At 45.3% G+C, this 16,290-nt stretch overlaps 1 protein-coding gene across 1 annotated transcript in view; it reads left to right on the top strand.

The window, feature by feature from the left end:
* The first annotated feature begins 10,250 nt into the window (after positions 1-10,250).
* The window catches only part of LOC147023439 (protein phosphatase 1 regulatory subunit 16A-like), a 61,233-nt gene continuing 55,193 nt past the window's right edge, over positions 10,251-16,290 (top strand). The window contains exon 1 of the mRNA XM_085888858.1: positions 10,251-10,420. The gene's annotated coding sequence lies outside the window, so the exon portion shown is untranslated. The remainder of the gene's footprint in view (positions 10,421-16,290) is intronic.

Below are 16,290 nucleotides of genomic sequence, written 5' to 3'. Positions count from 1 at the left end.
TGAAAAGCTGAATGTTTGTATCCATATAATTTTTTATGCCTCTGCTGGCAAAGTCGCCAGAGGCATTATGTTTTGGGGTTGTCTGTCCATGATGGGTTTTTGTTAACACAATAACTTAAGAATCAGCCTGGTGTTGGCGCAGTGGTTAGGGCAGTGGCTTGGGACCCAAGAGGTCCTGAGTTCAAGCCCCGTTGCGACACTGAATTAATATATATGTATGTATATGTATATATATATATATATATATATATATATATATATATATATACATATATATATATATATATATATATATATATATATATGTGTGTATATATATATATATATATATATAATGTGTATATATATATATATATACATAATGTGTATATATAATGTGTATATATATATATATATAATGTGTATATATATATATATATATATAATGTGTATATATATATATATATATATATATATATATATATATATATATATATATATATATATATATATATATATATATATATATATATATATATATATATATATATATATATATATATATATATATATATATATATATATATATATATATATATATATATATATATATATATATATATATATATATATATATAAAAACCAAGTCGAAAACACCAGGGGGTTGACTCAGCCTGCCATCCTTCCGAGGTCGGTGAAATGAGCACCAGTTGTACTGGGCCCGGTATATGCCCCGGTTAGAATAGGTGTACCATATCCCTGTGTGTCGTAAGAGGCGACCAGGGTTGCGTCAGGAAGGGCATCCGGCGTAAAAACCTATGCCAAATCATTATGCGGACAACAAAACGAATTTCCATACCGGATCGGTCGAGGCCCGGGTTACCAACGACCGCCACCGGTACCGGTGGTCAGCAGGGTACCAGTGGAAATTGTGCTACTGCTGGGCGAAGGAGGAGAAGGAGACGGGGAAGGCGAGTCCGGAGGCAGTGTGAGAGGGGGAAGGGTAGAAGTGTGGAGGTGAGAGTTGGAACTCTGAATGTTGGGACGATGACTGGCAAAGGGCGAGAGTTTGCTGATTAGATGGAGAGAAGAAAGGTGGACATACTGTGTGTACAAGAGACCAAGTGGATGGGGAGTAAGGCGAGGAGCATTGAAGGTGGTTTCAAACTGTTCTACCATGGTGTGGATGGGAGGAGAAATGGTGTCAGGATAATCCTGAAGGAAGATTATGTCAAGAGGGTATTGGAGGTGAGGAGAGTGTCTGACCGAGTGATGAGTGTGAAGTTGGAAATTGAAGGGGTGATGATGAATGTCATCAGTGCATGTGCCCCACATTTGGGGTGTGAGATGGAATATAAAGAAGATTTCTGGAGTGAGTTCGATGAAGTGGTGGAGAGTGTATCCAAGGATGAAAGAGTGGTGATTGGAGCAGATTTCAATGGACATGTTGGGGAAGGGAATAAAGAGGATGAGGAGGTGATGGGGAGGTACGGTCTCAACAAGAGAAATGTGGAAGGGCAAATGGTGGTAGAGTTTGCAAAAAGAATGGAAATGGCAGTGGTAAATACGTATTTCAAGAAGAAGGAGGAACACAGGGTGACATACAAGAGTGGAGGAAAGTGCACACAGGTGGATTACATCTTCAGTAGGAGATGCAACCTGAAAGAGATTAGTGACTGTAAGGTTGTGGCAGGGGAGAGTGTAGCTCGACAGCATCGATTGGTGGTCTGTAGGATGACTTTAGAGGTGAGGTTGAGGAAGAGAGTGAGGGCTGAACCAAGGACCAGATGGTGGAAGCTGAAGGAGAAAGACTGTTGCGTGAAATTTAGAGAGGAGATGAGACAGGCGTTGGATGGTGGTAAAGATGGGTGGGATGATTGGGCAACGACAGCAGAAGTTGTGAGGGAGATAGCTAGGAAGGTACTTGGTGTGACATCTGGACAGAGGAAGGAAGATAAGGAGACTTGGTGGTGGAATGAGGAAGTACAGGAAAGTATAAGGAAGAAGGGGTTGGCGAAAAAGAAGTGGGATAGTCAGAGAGATGAAGAAAGTAGGCAGGAGTACAAGGAGTGGCATCGAAAAGCAAAAAGAGAGGTGGCAAAGGCCAAGGAAAAGGCATATGGCAAGCTGTATGAGGAGTTGGATACAAAAGAAGGGGAAAAGGATTTATACCGATTGGCAAGACAGAGGGACCGAGCTGGGAAGGATGTGCTGCAGGTTAGGGTGATAAAGGACGCAAATGGGAATGTGCTGACGAGCGAGGAGAGTGTGTTTAGAAGGTGGATGGAGTACTTTGAGGAGCTGATGAATGAAGAAAATGAGAGAGAGAGAAGGTTGGAAGAGGTGGAGATAGTGAATCTGGAAGTGGGGTGGATCAGTAAGGATGAAGTGAGGACTGCTATGAAGAAGATGAAAAGTGGAAAGGCGGTTGGCCCAGATGGTATACCAGTGGAGGCATGGAAGTGCTTAGGAGAGATGGCAGTGGGGTTGTTAACCAGATTGTTTAATAAAGTCTTGGAAAGTGAGAGGATGCCGGAGGAGTGGAGATTAAGTGTGCTGGTTCCGATTTTCAAGAATAAGGGTGATGTGCAGAGCTGTGGAAATTACAGAGGGATAAAGTTGTTAAGCCACACCATGAAGTTGTGGGAAAGAGTAGTGGAAGCTCGGTTGAGAGGAGAGGTGATGATCTGTGAGCAGCAATATGGGTTTATGCCAGGAAAGAGCACCACTGATGCGATGTTTGCTTTGAGAATGTTGATGGAGAAGTATAGGGAAGGCCAGAAAGAGTTACATTGTGTGTTTGTGGATTTAGAGAAAGCTTATGATAGGGTGCCAAGAGAGGAGTTGTGGCATTGTATGAGGAAGTCGGGAGTGGTGGAGAAGTATGTGAGGATCGTGCAGGATATGTATGAGGACAGTGACAGCGGTGAGGTGTGCGGTAGGAATGACGGACCGGTTTAAGGTTAAAGTGGGATTGCACCAAGGATCGACTCTGAGCCCTTTCCTGTTTGCAATGGTGATGGACAGGTTGACGGACGAGATCAGACTGGAGTCTCCATGGACTATGATGTTCGCGGATGACATCATGATCTGTAGGGAGAGTAGGGAGCAGGCTGAATCGAGCCTTGAGAGGTGGAGGTACGCATTGGAGAGAAGGGGAATGTTAGTCAGTAGGAGTAAGACGGAGTACATGTGCGTAAATGAGAGGGAGGGTGGTGGTATGGTGCGGTTGCAAGGAGTTGAGGTGGGGAAGGTGGATTGGTTTAAATACTTGGGATCAACTGTCCAAAGTAACGGAGAGTGTGGGAGAGAAGTGAAAAAGAGAGTGCAGGCAGGATGGAGTGGGTGGAGAAGAGTTGCAGGAGTGATTTGTGACAGAAGGGTAGCTGCAAGAGTGAAGGGGAAAGTATACAAGACGCTAGTGAGACCAGCTATGTTGTATGGTTTGGAGGCGGTGGCGCTAACAAAAAGACAGGAAGCGGAGCTGGAGGTGGCAGAGTTAAAGATGCTGCGATTCTCGTTGGGAGTGACGAGGATGGATAGGATAAGAAATGAGTATATTAGAGGGACAGCGCAGGTAGGACGGTTTGGAGACAAAGTGAGAGAGGCGAGATTTTAATGGTTTGGACATGTGCTCAGGAGGGAAACGGAGTATATCGGGAGAAGGATGTTGAAGATGGAGCCGCCAGGTAGGAGGAGAAGAGGAAGGCCAAAGAAGAGGTTCATGGATGCGGTGAGGGCGGACATGCGGGTGGTTGGAGTGTCAATGGAAGATGTGGAGGATAGAGCGAAATGGAGACGGTTGGTCCGCTGTGGCGACCCCTAACGGGAGCAAACCGAAAGAGGAAGAAGAGAATAACTTAAGAATGGCTGAAGGGATCCAAGTCAAACTTGGTACAAGTATTATAATGATAAAAAGATTAATGGATTCGATTGTGGGGTCAAAAGGTCAGATATCCCGTCAGGTAAAAATGAGATACTTGAGAACAGCTGAAGGGATTTAAATCAAACTTGGTACAAGTATTTTAATGATGTAATAATATGGGTGTTGGCATATTGGTCGACGTCGAAGAGTGCCGTTGTTGATTTTCTCATGGTTCGACTCCCTCCAACCTATCATCTCCCACCTCACACTCCTCCACCTGCACCCTTAAATTCAACCGACACACCTGAAATGGAAGGGCACAGGGGGAAATATGTAATCTAGTGGTTTAGATGTGAACTATTAGACTTATTTTGTGGTATTCACGTTTAGTTTTACAACTTATTATCTTGTATCAAGTGTTAATTTAAGATGAGGAGTCGCATGGTAGATGGGAGGATGTGCTTTTTGAGATAGCTCAGTTAAGGTGCCTCATCTCGTTATCCTCTGTGAACTTGAACTTTTTTTCCGGACAGTGGCGGGGTGACATCATGTTCCCCGAACCAGTTGGAGAGGGAGGGATTTAACTCCTCGCAGCAGTTTTCTGTTAGACCTCGAGAGTCGAAGAGTTGTTGAAGCCCGCGAGGTGGAGACGTATCCATCATCCCACCCTTGGTACACTGAAACTTGCACTGAGATGGATTGCCTTAGGGGTAGATTGGTGGAAGGTCATCAGTTTGGTATTATTAAAAACTTTTCTTGAGGATGACGTCCACACAACTGTAAATTGCACTGACCAAGAGTACACTTTGAGAGAAGATAAGATTGCACAAGAGGAAGAAAATATAATAATAAACTAGAACGGCACTCGGTAAGGTCCATACTTCCTCCAGGCTGAACAGTTTATGTTTTGTATCCCACTCATGGTGGATCTGAATCCGAACCTGAACCATCATCGAATCGGCTTCTTCTTGTCACCTAACAAACTCGTCCACCTCGTTTTGTCATAATCCGTCCACGGCTTTTTGAAATACTATGTGAAATATCGTTTTCGCCCCATCCCTCAATGGTGAAGGTCAGGTCAGGTATGGGAGCATGCGCCGGAGCAGCGCGTCGCTGCATCCACTCTCTGCCGGTACTCCAGGGGCCTCCGTCTGGCCATCCCCCAAGCAGATTCTTGGCCCATCCCCATCTCCTTGAGATGCCAATCAACCTGCTGCAACCCGAGGCATGCGGTCGGCCCATTGACCTCCTCCACTCACGAGGTTCCCTCGCTGAGAGAATCTGGTGAGCGGGGTCAGCAATGGTGAAGAATCACTTGGAAATTAAAAAAAAAATGTTGGATCTAGATTCGGTTCTTCACCAAAACTGAATAAATTCTTCCTGGTCACACACCCAACCTGTCCACCAAGTTTTGTCCAAATTTGTCCATAACTTTGACTGCAGAAGTTAAGTGTAACAATATTTCATATAATGATACAAGCATGAAATTAGGTTTGCATGTACCTTAGATTATGTATAAAAAGCGGAACCCAGTGGACAATAGAAATATTCGAAATGGTGGCCAAAATCCAAGATGGCTGCCAATTTCAAGTGTTTGTGTGTATCAATAGCAAAAATCACACGAGTTTCGAAAAACATTTTTTCAAAAATACTTTTATGATGTTCAAATGATAGAATTACATTTACGTTAATACTTTAAACAACGGTTGAAGCAATAACAAACCAAATTCAAAATGCCAGATACAGATCTGAAAATTAATTACAATGGCAGTATGTCAACAGCATCCTAATATGAGTGATGTTCTTTGCTCTCATGACATTCTTTAATCATGTACTAATAATGCAATATTTTGCATCTGAAAGAATATTTTATACAGGCAAATGTTCATTTATTAAGGTAAGTATAGGCATAGACTACGTGATGTGCACGGCAGTCCGGACCGTTTGCTGTGTTTACATCCAAATATTGTGTCCCCAACCTCTCACTCTCGGTACCCCCCATTCCCTATCATACCCAACTGCTCCCGGACTGCTTTTGCACCTGAGAAGGTGGAGAAATTTCTGGCAACCACTGATTCTGCATCGAGACCATCAGCTCACGTGTCATTACAAACCTGCTCTGTGGTTCTTGTACTTCCTCGCTCTGCCCTTTTAACCCTATCATTTGCCCTAGGTCATCTTCCATCTGCTTGGAAGTCAGCCAACATCACTGCATTATATAAGAAGATGCAAAAACCAATCTCCTTAACTGCAGACCTTTTAGATTACTTCCAATCAATAGCAAGGTCGTGGAATCAATCATCACTTTCGACGTGAATTCTTTCCTTTTCTCCAATGACCTCATCTCAGATTACCAATTTGGATTCAGACCAGGTACTCTACCTTGGACATGCTGCTTCTACACTCCCAACAATGGATGGAAGCCCTCAATATTAGAGATGAAATCAGGGCCATCTCTCTCGACATGCATTACTACGTGGCCAAAAGTATGTGGACACCTGTTCGTCCAACATCTCATTCCAAAACCATGGGCATTAATATGGAGTTGGTTCACCCTTTGCTATTATAACAGCCTCCACTCTTCTGAGAAGGCTTTCCACTAGATGTTGGAAAATCACTGCAGGGCTTTGCTTCCACTCAGCTTCCATTCCATTCCATGCGAGGATTTGTTTCAAAAGCATTTGTGAGGTTGGGCACTGATGTTGGGCGATTAGTTCTGGCTTGCAGTAGGCGTTCCAATGCATCCAAAAGGTGTTCAATGGGGTTGATGTCAGGGCTCTGTGCAGGCCAGTCAAGTTCTTCCACCTCGATATCGACAAACCATTTCTGTATGGACCTCGCTTTGTGCACGGGGGCATTGTCATGCTGAAACAGGAAAGGGCCTTCCCCCAAACTGTTGCCACAAAGTTGGAAGCACAGAATTGTCTAGAATTTCATTGTACGCTGTAGCTTTAAGTTTTCCCTTCACTGGAACTAAGGGGCCGAGCCCGAACCATGAAAAACATCCCCAGACCATTATTCCTCCTGAACCAAACTTTACAGTTGGCGCTATGCATTCGGGCAGATAGCGTTCTGGCATCCACCAAACCCAGATCCGTCCATAGGACTGCCAGATGGTGAAACGTGATTCATCACTCCAGAAAACACGTTTCCACTGCTCCAGAGTCCAATAGCGGTGAGCTTTACATCACTCCAGCCAACGCTTAGCATTGCACATGTTGATCTTAGGCTTGCTTGCAGCTGCTCGGCCATGGAAACCCATTTCATGAAGCTCTCGACGAACAGTGCTTGTGCTGACGCTGCTTCCAGAGTTAGTTTGGAACTCGGTAATGAGTGTTGCAACCGACGACAGACGATATTTATGCGCAATGCGTTTCAGCCCTCAGCGGTCCCGTTCTGTGAGCTTATGTGGCCTTCCACTTCGCGGCTTCGCGGCTGTTGCTCCCAGACGTTTCCACTTCACAGTCACAGCACTTGCAGTTGACAGCTCTACGGGGAAGCTCAAGCAGGGCAAAAATTTGACGAATTGACTTGTTGGGAAGGTGGCATCCCATGACGGTGCCACGTTGAAAGTCACTGAGCTCTTCAGTATGGGCCATTCTTCTACCAATGTTTGTCTATGGAGATTGCATGGCTGTGTGCTTGATTTTATACACCTATCAGCAATGGGTGTGGCGGAAATAGCTGAATCCACTCATTAGAAGGGGTGTCTGCATACTTTTGACCGTGTCGTGTATCTCTGGCATCCAAACCAACTCCACTCTTTGGTTGTTGACTTCCTTTACTCTCATAGCCAATGTGTGGCTCTCAATGGAATCCTTTCATCTCTTCTCCCTGTCAAGGCTGGAGTGCCCCAAGGCAGTGTTTTGGTCCCAGTTCTATTCCTAATCTTCATCAACGATCTCTCTGACTCTAGAAAATCCTCTTTTACTATTTGCTGATGACTCCACCCTCTGCTATGACATCCCTCATCCTTCAGACAAGCAGGCTGCCTTTTCCCTCTTTTCAGAATTTGGAAAAAAAAAATATGATCAAACTCTTAGAATTTATCTTTCAATCCAGACGAATCTTACACACTCACTATCTCTCTCTGAAAGAACCATCTGGCAAACCCTCCTATCTACTTTTTATACAATCCACTTAAAGAAGTTCAGTCATTCAAACTCCTGGGTCTCACTATTGGCTGCAGTATTTCTTGGGCAAACCACATTTCAAAGTTGGCCTCCAAAGCCAGCCACCGACTGGGCATCCTCTATCATACAAAGTCCTTCCTTGACACACTTGAACTTCCACCCACCAACAAGACCTTCATCCTCAGCTTGATGGAGTCCTGTTCGCACCTCTGGGCTGGCCCCGCTACATCACACCTTGCTCAGCTTAATGCCTTAAAAATCGAGGCCTTCAATATCATTGGAATCTTGCGTGACGAAGCTGAGTCTATGGGCCTATTACTTTGGCATCACAGACAAGTTGGTGTCTTTGTCTTCGACCACCTCCTTTCTAGTCTTGCACCATCTGTTCTTTCTGTGCCTTGCACCTCCCCCCCCCAAAAAAAAGGTTTCTGCATGACGCACGCATTCTGCTATCAACCCCTGACTGGTGAACTTTCTAAAATCCAGAATCACTCCTCAACTCCACTCATTTTTTCCTCTCTTTTCATTCCTGTGGAACCAACTTCAACATTCTCTTCAATCTCATTCTTCCCTCCAGGTCGACATGACATTTCTTCATCACCATCTCAGATCATCCCTCTTCTTAAACCATTGTCTTTTCAACCCCCCCTCCCCCCCCCCCGTTAAACCAACACTTCCCCTCCCCTCCCCTCCCCCCAAATATTGTCTGCAAGAGCTCCTCATGGTTGTTGTTCTGGTTCTTGTTTCGGGTCAATTTTTGAAATGCGCACCCATTGGTCAAACAGCTGCTGGACCCCACCCACATTTGTCACTTGACTCCACCCACCATGGCACCCGAACAAAATAAGATGGCCTCTGCTGATTATACACTGCCCGGTTTTGTTGCGTCAGATTTCTATTGGCTTTGTTTGGGTCGAGTGCTACTCATGAGGAGGGGCCCTGAAAAGTCGAATCATATGTCAAATAAAAATTATTCGTGAGGTATAATCAAGCCCGTCAGCATACACAGGAAGCGCCTCCTTAAAAATAGCATTTCGGAATTTTTGAACAGCCCAATATTGGGGTTAAACATTTTGTGACCATGTGACAAATCAGCTCGTTCTGATATAACCAGGGCGGAGGGTGACATGGATCAGAGGTGTCGAGTTAACCTTTCAAGAGTGCATTAAATGAGTGTTTCCCAATCGGCCCATTACCCAATTTTGTCGCAAGTCGTGACCACAGTGCTGTCGTTCTTGTTCCTTCCTGAGAGTTTGCTCCTGTATCCATCTTGTCCAGCCCCTTCACCTCCCCCTAACCCCCATTCTTAACCCTATCTCTTGTTTTTAATTCTCCATATATTTTGTCCTTTGACCACATCATTTTTAATCATTGCATTTATCAAGTGTGGTAAATTTGCATGGCTGCACAGGCTCACCGTGGAGGTGATCAGTTAACTACAAACGATTTGTACAAGTGCGACGTCTAATGCCATGAATACACCACCACTCTGTATTCCAATGAGCATTCCATCCTACATCATTCCAAGTCTTTGTTTCAAAAAATTTGAATTACTCTCAGCCTCCCAGGAAATTGTCTTCAGCTCAATGGAGTAATGCTCAGACCTTTGGCCTGGACTCCCAGCATTCCATGTCTTTTCTGGATTCCGTGGAATCTAAAGCTCTCGACCTGATTGGCATATCCCGCGATGAGGCTGGAGCATGCACAAGACCTGCTGCTCTCACATCGCAGAGAGGTTGGTGGCTTCTCCATTTCTTAATGCCTCTCCGGTGCAGCTCCCTCTGCTTTCCAACCCTCCAACCATGCACAACTCCTCCAGGATGTCTTCCAGTAACACCCCTCCTGGTTAAACTGTCATCATCCATGCACGCACACTCTCATTTCTCTTCATTTCTTTTCTCTCATTTCTGGAACTCCCTTCTGGAGGTGGTTGAATCGCTGGCTCTATTCCCAAAGCTTCAAGCAGATGGTGCACCACAATGTCATATGATCCTCCTTTCCTTCCCATAATCTTTTCTACCTATATTACCCTGCTTCACAACTATAGCGCTCACCTACTCTACATGAAGGACACCGTGGGATATTTAACGTTTACCAACGTATGCTGGCAGACCGGACGACATGTTTAACGTCTACCCTGAGAGTCGTTATGATGCGTGAAAGTAACACCTTGCTTGTGAAACACTAGGGTGGTAGTTTATGGTCAGGTCGAGATTCGAACCCAGGGTAGACATTCAGAGGTGAGTGTAATGTGTATATCTCCAGGATATCTTGCCAGCCCATGTGCTTTCGATCACTGTTTGAAAAAAAAAAATCATAAAAAGCAAACACGATGTTTTATTTCTCCAGGCTTCATTTTGATTCCATGAACCGATTTTGAAGGACTCCAGAGTTGACCGGGATACACAGAGTGACTGAAAAAACGTTCACATCAAGAGTTTTGGTGAGAATACAACACAAAGTCACAAACCCGTTAATAGCTTGAGGATTGTAAAATACCATGAGCGGTATAAGATTACAGAAATAGAGTTCTCCGGTAACTCAATCTTTTGGATAAATAACTTTCTAAGGTAAAGAAATACACAAGGTGCAAATACGGTTATAAAACGTATCACATTCCGAAATGCCATTCCTCTCCAGGTCAGAACATTTGGGTAACGAGGTTTGGACTTGATAATCCAACTAGGTGTGTGTGTGTGTGTGTGTGTGTGTGTGTGTGTGTGTGTGTGTGTGTGTGTGTGTGTGTGTGTGTGTGTGTACATGTACATGTATATATTAATGTATGTGGATATCAGTACATGTATAATCTTAATGTATATGTATATCAGTGCATGTTAATGTATATATTAATGTATATGTATATCAGTACATGTATATCTTTATGTATGTCAGTACATGTTAATGTATGTATTAATGTATATCAGTACATGTATTCTTTATGTATATCAGTACATGTTAATGTATATATTGTTGTGGTTGACGAAATTCACAAACCACCATTCAGGTCCCTTAGGTGAGATATCTCGGTAAGTATATGTGTAGTTAGGCCCAAACCCGTTGTCTAGAGGGAATAAATGTCATTCACTCGGGCTGCGACTCTTCAGGATAGCCGTTTTTCTTTTACTATCTTTATTTTGGACCAGCCGCCATTATTACCACCACCAACCACGTCTCAACAGCCATCACACAACAACCACCAACCACAACGCCGCTTCACAACAACAACCACCAACCACAACACCGCTTCACAACAACAACCACCAACCACAACGCCGCTTCACAACAACAACCACCAACCACAATGCCGCTTCACAACAACAACCACCAACCACAACGCCGCTTCACCACAACCGCCACGACCTTTACCGTCACAACTCGCCACCATCGCATCCACACCATCTCGCGCCACTCGTGGGCACCGATACTGGACTCGTGCAGGGCGCGCACCGAGCAGCGTATTCAAAAACATCACGGAATTTCCACAGAAAACGGATCAAAAACGACTCACGCCCACTTTTGTTCCATCCAATCGGAAAGCGTGGGCGCCTCCAGGGCGTTGGAGTGAGGTCGCGATATGCAAATTCATGGATCAAAAAGCATTCACGCACACTTTTCTCGGTCCAATGGGGAGCCAGTTAGAGGTGAAGGGTCGGATGCAAAGGGTCAAGGGTGAAAGAGCGAAGCCACGGGGCTTATATAAACGGCTGCGTTCGTCAGTAAAGGCAGTTGTGCGGAGTTCAAGAGAGTCGTCGGTGGAGCTGGAAAGAAGTGGGAGAAGTCAAGAGTGAAGAGTTGGGACGAGCCAAGAGAGGAGACGGAGAGGGCGAGTAGACGGAGCTGTGGAGAGGTGGCGGCGGCGAAGGCGGACGAGGGGGTGCTCGCGTCGGTGCCGGGAGCTGTAGAGGGAGAGGCCAGCAACGCGACCGAGGTCGAGGAGGAGACGCTCGCCGCGGGACCCGAGACAGGGTGATGTCCTCCTTCCCCCGAGCATCAGCAACCCCCTCCTGTTTCCCCCCGCGCTGAGATAGTGCGACAAAGGGGGCCCCTTTCCCACCCCCTACCAGACACTGTCCGCGAGGCCCGCGGAGTTGAGGTACCACCGCCACTTCGCGTCTCATCATCAGACAGGTAGGCCCGACCCGGTCTCGGCCCCAGGCCCGCCTCATCCTTGAGGGTGGTTCTTTTTCTTTTGTTTTGGGTACATGTGTTGTCGGCGCCGTCTGTGAAGTAAAATTGTATAAGTGTTGCCGTGTGCTCGGTAGTCAGATAGATCTGCATTGTTGCATTTGCTTTTTGTGTAATATTGCATTGTCTTCTTCTTTTACATGTGCTTTTGGTGGAATTGTATATGTGTGCTTTCCGTTCATCGCGAAATAAATGTGCTTCATGTTGAACTGTTTTCCCGCTTCGCTTCGTCTTTTCTTTCATTGAATCTCCATCTTGCTTCACGTAAAGGGTTGGTCGTGGGCTAAAACGCCCGATAATTAATCGAACCGTCGAGGCCGACGAATAACACCGCTCGGTTATCCCGATAGTACGGAACGGGTCGCTTAAAGTAGCCCGTGTCCGAAGTCGACCTGCGGCGAGGTGCGATCGCCCGGTCTACCCTCCGTGTGGGTACTTAGGTAGGTCGAATTTGGCGAGCAACCCTATCCCACGCGGGGGCCGATTGGCACGATCGTGGTGAGACCGAAAGGTCCACCCGTGACTGGTTCCCGGCGTTAGTCCGAGAGGGTCACGACTGGATTGTCCTTCCGGTGGGCGACGTGCCGCGATTCGAGTTACGTGGCCGTCCGCACGCCGGCGGGCGCGAATCCGCAACAATATTAATGTATATCAGTACATGTATATCTTTATGTATATCAGTACATGTTAATGTATATATTAATGTATATCAGTACATGTATATCTTTATGTATATCAGTACATGTTAATGTATATATTAATGTATATCAGTACATGTATATCTTTATGTATATCAGTACATGTTAATGTATATATTAATGTATATCAGGACATGTATTTGTATATCAGGACATGTATGTGTATATCAGTACATGTATATCTGAATGTATATGTATATCAGTGCATGTTAATGTATATATTAATGTATATGTATATCAGTACATGTATATTTTAATGTATATGTATATCAGTGCATGTTAATATATATCTTAATGTATATGTATATCAGTACATGTATATCTTAATGTATATGTATATCAGTGCATGTTAATGTATATATTAATGTTTATCAGTACATGTATGTGTATATCAGGACATGTATGTGTATATCAGTACATTTATATCAGTATATGATAATGTATATTTATATCAGTGCATGTATGTGTTAATGTATAAATTAATATCTATCAGTACATGTACATGTTAATGAATATATTAATGTATATCAATACATGTTCCTGTTGATGTATCTATCATTATGGATTTGGGGGTAGATGGAGGAATTTCATAGGAAAGATAGGATTGTATGGAGTAGCTTGGTCCGTGGACGTGTAGAAGACATCTCAATGTAAATTATGGAGGGAAACTGTGAGCTTCAGTGTTACATGTCACCACATGAGGTGGTGGTGTTGTATTAATTAGGTAGGGTTGAAGGATAATTTGTCCCAGTTAATGTATATGATTCAGATCGCATATGATTGCCCCCGTGACTTTTTCCAATGTTTTGCATTTCAAGACCGACGATAAAAAAGGGATCACGTCCATCAACCAACAACTGAGCTGCACGTCCAAGAAGGCAAAAAGTCTGCCTCCAGGAATGACAGCTGGCAAACCACGCCCTTGTCGTGGATGAGTGATGTGTGTGACGTCAGAGTGGAGGGGAGATAGGTTCGGATCGCAGTCGGGACAAGAGGTTCGGAGCGGGACAAAAGTGAGAGAGGCAGGATCGGTGGTTGAAAGAGAAGGGCATTACGGCTGGCTTCCCCTCGACACGGTGAAGAAGACTGCGTGATGCTTGTGTTCGTGCTGAGGGAAGTTGGCTCACATGGTGGAGCAAGACGCCGGCCATCGACTGTTAGCTGGGTCGTGTGAGACCAGCCTCAAAGCCTCCGATTGTGCCATCGGGGAAAGAGACGCCGCTATTTTGCAGAGCAGGGACGTCGGCAAGTGCGATCGACGAAATAAGTTGCACGGCATTTTCTGAGCCCTGGTGTTGAGTATCGCCGCCCAAATTGCCTCCTGTACGTTTTCCCGCCCAGACTACTGCTGGGCGCCATTTTGGGTGCATTTTCCCGCACAGTGACGAAGCAGTTTGTCGAAAATCAAGCTCCAGAAACTCATCCCTGGGCACACAACTAAGTGCAGGGATAAAGGAGGGGTTCTTCTTTAATTATTCTGTCCCCTTGTCTGTATTAAAGTCTGTGTGGAGGCACCTCAAAATTAAATTTAGTTTACCTCGCGTTCGCTTTTTTATTACTGCACTTTGATTCATTACAATTGTGAATATTTGATTTATTTTCATTAAACCCCGTATTTCTTTAAGTTGCTGGTGTTGTCTAAGTTGTGGGTTCGAGTATAAACCCGTGTTCCTCCGTATTCGCCGCCCTTCCGTCCTGCGCGCACCATAATCTCCTGAGAATCTCGGCTGTAAGCCTCCAAGGGAAATTGTTTGGTTATCCATCCAGGTAGACGCAAACCCTCTGGACATGACAACTGGTGGCATTAGAGTGCGATTTTTCAAACTCCCCACACCCAACAACTGGTGTCAGGTAGTGGGATTTGAACCCTGATCAACAATTGGTGTCAGGTAATGAGATTGTGGTTGTCTTGTGGCCACCTACATCGTGTTGATTGTGGGGAAAGTTCACTTCCACATTGGGTGGCCAGTTTTTCCACTTGGCATGGCGGTGGCGGACGTGGAGCTTGGCGCTGCAGAGGAAAGTGGCGTTGACGCCGTTTTTCGGTTGACAGTGGAGCTGTTTGTTGATATGGATAGTGAGCTCAGCACTTTTGAAAAAGGGTTTTACATTTTTGGATCCATCATGCGCTGTCTCCATGACACAGTCTAAACAGTGTCGTTTGACACCTCTCACCCAGGTCATACCAGATATGAGTCTCCTCGTCTCCCTTCCCATGGAGGTGCAACTGTGGTGCGATGGGGAGCAGGGGCCGGACACGTGAGTGTCTGCGTTGGCTGAGCATGTGAGTCCAGTAGTGGTGATTCCAGGCGAGGAAGAGCCAGAACTTAAACCGGAACCAGAACCACAGCTTTTGCTGATTCCAGAACTCAGCTGATACAAGAAGGACCCGATGAAAAAGATCTGCTGATAGCGAGCTTACGCCAGGAGAACAGGACATTGCGTATTGAACGGCAGTCCTTCAAGAGTGAAGCCTAGAAATTGGTGAGTAGACGTTGGTGGGAAGAAAGCTAGAGCCAGGATAAATGCCAACAGAAAGAACAGGAGCAGGCCTCTAAGCAGGCGTACAGCCAAGTACGACAGCAGGTTGAGGAGCAGGGAATTCGAGCAGAGAAGCTGGAGCAGAGAGTTGCATGAGGCCAAAATACATCTCGACTCACTCCAACTCTCATCGCAGGTAGCCGAGCAGACGAGCGTAACAGCCCAAGGTCAGGTGATGGCGTTTGCATTAACCATAGTGGCTGTTTGTCTGGCTTTTATCTATCATGGATGGTAGAGTACGGTTGCTGGCATCTATGCATACCAGGGAATTATTGCCTTCATAGTGGTTGTAATTCAGCCAATCATGGCTTTGCTTCATCATCATCATCCTGGCGCACCCAAGAGATACAGTTTTAACTGGGTCTACTGGGCTGTGAGAATGTCTGTCTCAATTGTAGCTGTGGCCACAGTTTTTCCTGGAGAAGGATACAGGCATCAATTGGGAGTGGATGAAAGAACAATGGGTCTACCAGATCCTGAAGGAGGATGTAGGCTTCTGGGAATAGGTGTGAGAACTCTGGATCTGCCAGATCCTGGAGGAGGATACAGGCATCGATCAGGACAGGATGAGAGAACATTAGGTCGACCAGATCCTGGAGGAAGGTGCAGGTTTCTGGGAGTGGATGAGAGAAATTTGGGTCTACAGATCCTGGAGGGGGATGCAAGCATCAATCCTGCTGCCTCTCGCAAGAAACTTTGTAGACACAGCTCCTGTGGCTGATTTGATTCTCTGACATCTCATCGAGGGTGTGCTTGAAGTCTACAATTGCACCCAAACATAAGCCACGTTGGTCTCCACGATTTTTCAATAACAGGCAAATTTAGAAGAAAAAGGGGGGGGGGGGTGGAATCCAGAGAGTTTGAAAGGAACGAATCCACAGGGGTGGAT

The sequence above is a fragment of the Eptatretus burgeri genome, chromosome 7 (genome assembly GCF_056783735.1).
Source record: "Eptatretus burgeri isolate ZD-2024b chromosome 7, Ebu_testis_v1, whole genome shotgun sequence".
Taxonomy (NCBI): Eukaryota; Metazoa; Chordata; class Myxini; order Myxiniformes; family Myxinidae; genus Eptatretus; species Eptatretus burgeri.
This window is presented reverse-complemented; position numbering and strand designations above follow the sequence as displayed.